This window comes from Camelus bactrianus, chromosome 6 (genome assembly GCF_048773025.1).
Source record: "Camelus bactrianus isolate YW-2024 breed Bactrian camel chromosome 6, ASM4877302v1, whole genome shotgun sequence".
In the NCBI taxonomy this organism is placed as follows: Eukaryota; Metazoa; Chordata; class Mammalia; order Artiodactyla; family Camelidae; genus Camelus; species Camelus bactrianus.
In genome coordinates, this window is record NC_133544.1 from 24,340,539 (window position 1) to 24,349,123 (window position 8,585).

General features: G+C 45.6%; 1 non-coding gene and 1 pseudogene across 1 annotated transcript; both read left to right on the forward strand.

The window, feature by feature from the left end:
- Positions 1 to 6,972: 6,972 nt before the first annotated feature.
- LOC123619416 (dihydrofolate reductase-like) lies at positions 6,973 to 7,663 on the forward strand (annotated as a pseudogene).
- TRNAS-AGA (transfer RNA serine (anticodon AGA)) lies at positions 7,021 to 7,093 on the forward strand. Its single transcript has one exon. It is a non-coding gene; the product is annotated as a tRNA-Ser (tRNA).
- Positions 7,664 to 8,585: the final 922 nt, after the last annotated feature.

Below are 8,585 nucleotides of genomic sequence, written 5' to 3' on the forward strand. Positions count from 1 at the left end.
ACACCCTCACCCCAGCAGCTGTGGTGGGACAGGACTCCTGTAGAGCTCCCTCTGAGAAGACCACCAACACCCGCCCCTTTGCTAACAATGACCTTTAATGGGCATCAGGGGCCCCAGAGCAAGGACAGTGAGGATCTTCCCCCAGCTGCAGCATGTCCTCCCCTGGGACTCAAAGTTCACCCTGTGGTGACACAGTCAGCTCTGGGCAGTGACTAACCCGGGTCGAGGTGAGTCTTTCCATGATGGGTAGTGAAGCCTTGGAAAAAGCCCACTCTGTCTGCAGGGGATTTTCTTCCCCATCTGCAGTTGGCTCATCCTGAAGTCATAGACTTCTTGCCTTCCTCTTCCCCATTTTCTAAGCCCCTCGATACCCTGTTCCTACGGGAAAGGAGGGCAGCTCTCGGGAGGCCAGAATCCAGCTCTTAATCACTCTGACCTTCTGTCCCTGAGCTCCTGCATGTCTCCTGCTTTCCAGGGGATGGAGCGACAAGGCCCTTCGCTCCCACACATCCCCGTCTCCCTGGAGCCCTCAGCCCAGTGCGCTGCAGGACAGGCAGTAACAGCTCCAATGTAACATGACATATTCCCTAGTTGGGATCAGCCCAGGCCCTTTGGGGCCTGGAGACTGGGGCACATAAACCAGCCTGGGTAGGTTGGGAAAGGCTGCCCAGAGCTGGTGGCAGGTGAGTCTAGAATTAGACACTGAGTCCAGTGAGCCTTGCCGAGAAGCAGGGACAGGACATTTCATTCAGATGCAGCAGCACCTGCAGACCCATGAGAAGAGAAGGCACATCAGGGTTTGGTGAGCAGGCTAGTGTGGTGAACTACACCCTTGTTTACACTTCTACACCCTGATAGACTCAGGCAGGGCTGTGGGACTTACTCGGCCAATGAAATTGGAGAAGAAGTGATACCCATATCATTTCCAGACAGAAAAGCTTGGCTTAAGAACCAGTGTCCTCTTTCTTTACCTCTGTAATTATAATGGAAGCACATGTCAAGCTAGAGCTTCCATCAGCCTGGATCCCTGAGTGACTGTAATGAACAGAGCCCCCTGCTGGTCTGAGTGGCATGTAGTGTGAGCAGGAAGTGAATGCGGTGGCTAACTCGTTACTTCGGCACAACTGCACCTGTTCCTAACTGATACTATTGGCCTGGCTCCAGAGGGCTTATACTTGGTGGGGGCCAGGGGACAGGCCTGCGTATGCACGTGGTCAGCTAGATCCTCTATTATTCTTTCTCCAGATCTCAGCATCACAGGCTGTAGTTCAGTTCACTGGAATCCTAGCTCTGCCGTGTACTAATTCTGAGACTTTAAGCAGTTTCGTAAACCCTTTGAACCTAAAATTATCCATCTGTAAATTGAGAATAATAAAAATAATAGTACCTACCTCACAGGACTGTTGTGTTTCCTGAGTAAATAAACACTGGATCTTCCCGATCTCTAATTATGACACTTGGACCACCTGTTCTCAGTCACAGAGTACTTGTTTAAAATGACATCCCTCACCCTTACCCCAGACCTACTGACTCTCTGCAGATGGGACCCAGAAGCGTGTGCTTTTAGAAGGGACTCCAAGTAGAGTTTTTCATGCTGGAGTTAAGAATGACTGTCTTTGTATAAAATATATAAACAACAAGGACCAACCATATAGCACAGGGAACTATATTCAATTTCTTGTAATAAGCTATAATGGAAAAGAAGCTGAAAATATATATATAACTGATTCATTTTGCTGTACACCTGAAACTAACATTGTAAATCAACTACATTTCAAGAAAAAATAAAATAAAATAAAGTAAAATCAAGTTAAAAAAAAGAACCACTGTCCTTAAGGCTTTGATGGACAGCCAAAACCTCTGCATGGAGAAAGGATCATTGCATGGAGGGTGGCTTGGTCTGAGGCCAAGAATCTTCAGCTTGCTCCTGACCAGGTGCCTCGGTTAAAAGCCAAAGGCTTAAAAGCTCTGTATGACTTAGAGATCAGGTAACCTCACTTGGAGCCAGCTCCGTTTGTACAACTCCGGCATTAGTGAGCCCTCTGCAGCCAGCCTGTATGTGCTGCTGAGCTTTTTATGAGGTGTTCTTCTCTGATGGAGAGCCTCCAGCCACGTACCTCTTTCCTTCCTTGCCCACCCCTAACCTGGCTTACCTCTTAAGGATGTGGTACCAGTCCCTTGTCCTGAAGGACAAGGCTGATTCTTAAGAGAACAGAGACTCTGTAAGATTGCGGCCGGGGAGTTGACTGCAAAACTAGACCCCAGGAAGTAGCCTTCTGAGTGTCTAGAGCTACCCAAAGGCCACAGAGGAGAAAGATGCTTCAAGCTACCTGATGACTGCCCAGCCAGGCCCCGCTGCTCTCCTTACCGGCAGCTTCCTCCCAACATATGCCACTGCCATCTGGCTCTTCTGAAGCACTGCTCCAAACCACACATGTGCTCAAGAATACACATGTGGCTCCCTATGGCTTCCTGCCTTTGGAATCAGGTCTTAGCCTCTTGCTTGGGCAATCAGACTCCTCCAAGTCATAATGCAACTTGTCTTGCCAATCCCTTTCCCACTACTTTCCCAACCTACTAAGTTCTCTCTCCCCTCCCTTGCCCTTATGACTTACCTGGGAGGGCAGTTCAGGCAGGTGCTGCTGGTAACCCACCCAGACCCCCTTGTCCAGACTGGTGCACCAGCCCCAGATACAAGGTCCAAAAGACTGGCCCTCTTGCCTCAAGGGAAGCCAAGTCTGTGGCACCATCCACACTCCGGAGCCCAGCATGGGACCAGGCTGAGGTGATACTTCGGCAGAAGCTCATCTTTGTGTGGCCTCTTCCCATCTCCTGTCCTGTTTTCCTCACTTTCTTGCAGACTTTTTCTCTGGAGAGAACTCCCTCATAAATCACTCCCCCAAGAACCTCCTCCTTGGGCTTTGCTTCTAGGAAGCCTCATCTAAGTCTCCTTGGTCATCTGGGAAGTTAACCTAAGGCAATGGTCGCCTCCAACTCCACCACCAGGCGAGCTATCCCAGAGGTCACAGAACAGAAAGGCTTACGGGCCAAATTAAGATGCTTGAATCACACAATTCATTTAATCAATTTAAAACACGGTGAGAAGCAATGGCAAACTTATAGGACAGACAAACACACTTAGGATAAGTGCAACAGGTAAAAGGACCTCCCATCTAAATCCTGGATCACACAACATTCACACATCTTCTCTCTGCCATGGCGGCCTTCCCTCCTAATGTGCTGATAAAGGGCTCAGAGGGGAGGGCAACCGAGGGGACCAGCTGGAAGATGGTGTCAATGCACAAATTGCCTCTGTGGGGAAGATTCACGGGCAGGTACACCTGGTCACCCTGTGGGACTCCGTTTCATCTGCTGAGCAGTTATGGATTTTATCTATGTTTCTGGGACACAGTGATTGTCACCATTGGAGCGCCATCTCAGGAGAAGACGTGATCTCTGCCTTGTAAATATTTAAGGTTTCCTTGATCTATTCTTTCCTCTGTCAGTAAGCAACTCTCTCAATTTTTTCATCATTTTATCTATGTTCAACACACAGACATTCTGTTTATTCTGTGTCCAAGATACCTCACAAGCTACTTCCTTCTGTACATAACTTCTCTCATTTTCTATGGCACAATTAAATATTCTTAAATTACACAACAAACACAAAAAAGTTCCCTTTTCTAGAATGACCATCTCCTACCCATTAGTCCCCAGAGCTCTTTGTGTCACCCCTAATGTAAAACCACATGCTTCAGTAACAGAACAAGGATTCAACTCAGGATTTGAGCACTGGTTTGTCTGTTTCTAAATCTGATGTGTACATCACTGTGTCATACAACATGTTATTTGGCAGCGTGGCTTATCTCTCCTGCAAAAGCCTGTCTTTCTTATCTCTGTATTTCACCCCATCTCTCTCTCTCTCTCTCCCTCTCTTCCTCTCAGTCGTTCCCCCTCCCTCTCACATGCACAGACACAGTGCTTGCCCATGATGGACCTTCAAATGATGCTTGTGGGGTTCAACTGAATCTATTAACATTTAAGAAAGAGCACAGCCAGCCTGCTCTCTTGCATTACCACCACTTGACTTAAAAAGCGAGAGGACAGAAGCAAGCTTCCTCCTCCAGCAAAGCTCTGAACAGAGCATGTGCTAAATCCTGGTTTTTACTTTCCAGATTCAGACTGTGAACACCAGGGTCCTGATGTCTCTCCAGACTAGAGAAAGCAAAATCCTGCACCACTGAGACTATAGAACCGGGAGCCTCTGTCCCTTTCCAATTGGTCCACCCATCACAGCACCAAAGCTGAGCTTTTATACGTGAAAAGTGCTTGCCAAATTCCCAGAATAGGCGTGGCAGAAAACTGAATGACAAGGTAAGAGTGTAACCTTGTACTATGCTCTTAATAGCGGCGAGTTGAGGGTGATACAGTCCATTAAGAAATGAAAGTCTTAGTGTCGGCCAGTCAAGCTCATACACAGAGCTTTAGTTTAGGTTCAAATCAGCAATCCCAACCCACACAGAAGTTGCTGGAGACAAGGATTTGAGAAGGACCCCTTATTCTACTGAACGACTCCTCCAGCTTCTTAAAAGGTCCAGGGTCCCTGTTCCAGCTGTTCTTCGCTACACCTCATATTTGGTCAGCCTCTCCCAGGTAGTAGCCACAACTCTCCCCTTCACACCCTTTTTCTTGTTTTCTCTATCACTTAGGATGCTTTGGGGTGATGAGGATGGCAGCTAACATTTATTGAGTCACAGGTTGGGTTCCAGGAAGCAGCCTGTGAAACACATGCAGGATGCGCTGTTCAGATCAACCACCGCAGAAGGGGAGGGAGAAGAAGCAGGACTGGACCGAGGGAGAAGTAGAGCTGAGATGGAAGCCCAGCAAAGGCCTCCATCAACCCATGAGAGTTCTAGAACTGGGGTGGCCTTCCAGAGTTGAGGCAAGGGGTCCAGGTCTTTCTAGCTCCACATAGATCAGTCTTTGGATGCAGACTGCTCCCAGAAAGAGGCCATGGCCTTGGGCAACACGGTCATCTTCAACAGGGGCAACCCTTGTAAAGTGCTGGCCATTGAGCACCGCTAGTGGCTGGAGAAATAAATCTATTTCCAAAGCATGATCCAGGTGGCAAGTCACAGCTCCCACGGTAAGCACTTGCTATCTGCCAAGTCTCATCCTACACCCTTCATGTTATCTCGTGCAATCCTCACAACAATCTTATGGGGTAGAGACTAGAATTATCGCCTATTGCATGTGGAAACTGATGCACAGAGAGGTTAAGTAACTTACCTAATGTCACACAGCCAGGGAGTGGTGGAACCAGGATTTAAACCCAGGCAGTCTGACTCTGATGATCCTCTGCCCACAGCTCCTCCCATACTAGTAAAAGAAAAGCCACCAGAAACTGGATGGGGATTTTTCCCAAGCATGTAGACAGTGTCTAGCAAATAACAAGCAGGTAAAATGTTTTGAATGAATGAATGATTTCACAAAGGGAAAAATTCAGTGCTGTGGGTTCAAGAGCAACTGGAAGTCTGGCTCCACTTCTCTGTTCTCTGTCCCCTTCCATGTGTTGGCTTTGTCCTCTGGATGGCTTCCATCAAGGTCACAAGATGGACTTACAGCTACCTGTCTACACCAGGAGAGGAGAGAATTTCACTTTCATATCCATCCAAAGACTCAAGCATCACACTTCACATTTCAATCTGAAGCAGTCACTGAGGCAAAAGGATTGATATTATCCTGCTTGGCTTAGAACAGTCAGGAGCTCCCTTGACATTCCATCCAAACCCAGGAGGAGAATCTGGGTGCTGTTGGGAAGTGAGGAGAAGAGGAGTGGATACTGAGTAGGCAACCAGTGAGCACCCACTAAACTCTATCCTGGGGGCCTCCAAGCCCATGAACCCCTTTGCTCCCTCTGCAAGGCCTAGCTTCACCTTTTCCTTATCTTCTCCCTCAATGTCCATCATCCACCTCCATTCCACTGCTCCGAGTTTAGGGAAATGGCTCACCCTCAGATCCTGTGGGAGAAGGAGAATAAGAAGAAAGCAGCCCCACTGGGAGTGGGGTCTGGGCTTGGGATGGAGTATGTATAAAATAATAAGATTTTTTTCTGCAATTAGATTAACCTCTTTGCAGAGCCTCAGATAATGCTTGATGGCCACACTATCTAAAATATGCCTCCACTTCCACTGCAGTCAGTCTCTCTCCTCTTTCCCTGCTTTATTTTCTTCATAGCCTCATGTCTATCTGGACTTGCAGTGTTTTTATGTTTATTATTTGTTTGATGTCTCTCTTCTCCACTGGAATAGATGCTCCACAAAAAACAAACAAACAAACAAACAAAAAAGACTTTCTCCCATTCATCACTGAGTTTTTGACACATAAAACAGTGACTGCCACCTAACTGGTGCTTAATAACATTTGTTAATGGGAAGGATGGATGGATGGATTGAAGGATAGATGGATGGAAGGATAACCATCTCCTTTGTGTTGCTATAGTAACAGGCTCAGTCTCCTCCTCCACCTTGAGTGGCATTACCAAAGATTTCCTTGTGCTACCCACAACTTCAAAGTGACAGGCCCCCAGAAGGCAACTGGAGAAAGACAACAGGGGAAATGCCATCTTATTTCAAAGAAATCACAGACTGTCCTCATGCCCCAGAGAACATCTGATCCATAGATACTGGTCACATGTACATGGTCCCACGTTTTAGAAACAACAAATCAGTGAAATCATTTTGTCTATACACATTTCACACATGTGAAATGTAAGATTTTTTCAGCAATATTTTCAATTCTTAATAATTATTAGATTGATAGAAATCACACATACACTACAAAGCCAGCAATGGCCGGCTCACTTCAGCTAACGTTTAATGAGGAGGGGAGATTGTCTTAGCCACACATGTTCATGTTGTTCACAGGATCTCCATCTACAGAATGAGGAGACTAATTCTATCAGTCCTCACCTGGCAGTCTGGGAGCACCAATTAAGAAAGAATAAGAGTGCTTCCAGGGGGAGGGTATAGCTCAGTGGTAGAGCACATGCTTAGAATGCATGAAGTCCTGGGTTCAATCCCCAGTACCTCCATCAAAAAACTAAATAAATAAACCTGATTACCTCCTTCCTGCAAAGAGTGCTTCCTACCACTGTCATGGTTCGTCCGCTCGACTGCATCATCGCTGTGTCCCAGAACATGGATATGGGCAAGAATGGGGACCTGCCCTGGCCCCCGGTCAGGAATGAATTCAAGTACTTCCAAAGAATGACCACAGCCTCTTTAGCAGAAGGTAAGCAGCGTTTGGTGATTATGGGTAGAAAGACCTGGTTCTCCACTCAAGAGAAGGACTGACCTTTAAAGGACAGAATTAGTTTAGTTCTAAGTAGAGAACTCAGGGAACTTCCACAGGAGCTCATTTTTTTGACAAAAGTCTGGATGATGCCTTAAAACTTATTGAGCAACCAGAATTAACAAATTAAGCAGATATGGTTTGGATAGTGGGAGGTAGCTCTGTTTAAGGAAGCCATGGACAAGCCAGGTCATCTTAGATTATCCTGCAGGACAAGGATCATGCAGGAATTTGAGAGTGGCATATTTTTTCTAGAAACTGATTTGGAAAAATATAAACTTCTTCCAGAATATCCAGGTGTTCCCTCTGATGTCCAGGAGAAAAAAGGCATTAAGTACAAATTTGAAGTATATGAAAAGAACAATTAATGTGAAAGTGTTTTCTGATCTATTTCAAGCGCCCCCGCAATTATGTATTTTTTCTTATAAAGAATTTTCTTGACTTTAGATCCATGGATAATTATTTCTAAGCAATGAGCTTTTATTCCTCATTTATCTTTTTTTATTTTTTGATTGAAGTACAGTCAATTATAATGTGTCAGTTTCTGGTGAACAGCACAGTGTCCTAGTCATGCATATACATACATGTATTTATTTTCAATTTTTTTTATTAAAGGTTATTACAAGATTTTTTTAAAAAAGAAAGAATAAGAGATCACAGAATTTGAAGCCAATCTCCCTGGGTTCAAATCTTAGCTTCACCTCTTACTGTCTGGGGGGTCTAGGGCAAGTTGATTGATCTTTCTGTGCCTCGTATCTCATGCATAAAATAAGAATACTATTACCAGTTACTACTATTACTGCTGTGAAGATGAATGAGTTATTACATGTATAGCACTGAGAGGAGCACCTGGCTCACAGTAAGCACCAAGTACATGTTGGCTATTGGAGTGTCTGGTCCTCAGTGTTGAAAAAATCAGTCATCGTGCAAGTCTCCCACACAACACACATACATACATAATACAGCCAGGCATTGCTTCATATTCTGTAGTAGTGGTTTCATCCAACTTTAGACCCAAATCCCAAATCCCTGCTGACACATACTCATGATGCTTCCCCATTGTATATCGTTATGACATCACGCAGTGTCTTGATAAAGCAATTTACCAACTGCTCATTCTAGTTGCTATCAGAGCAGAATTACCACTTTTGTTTCATAAGCTTCTTAACAATGGCATTTTCTCCAGGATAGTGTTGTGTTCCAGTGCAGAGCTTTGGAGTCAGATGGACATG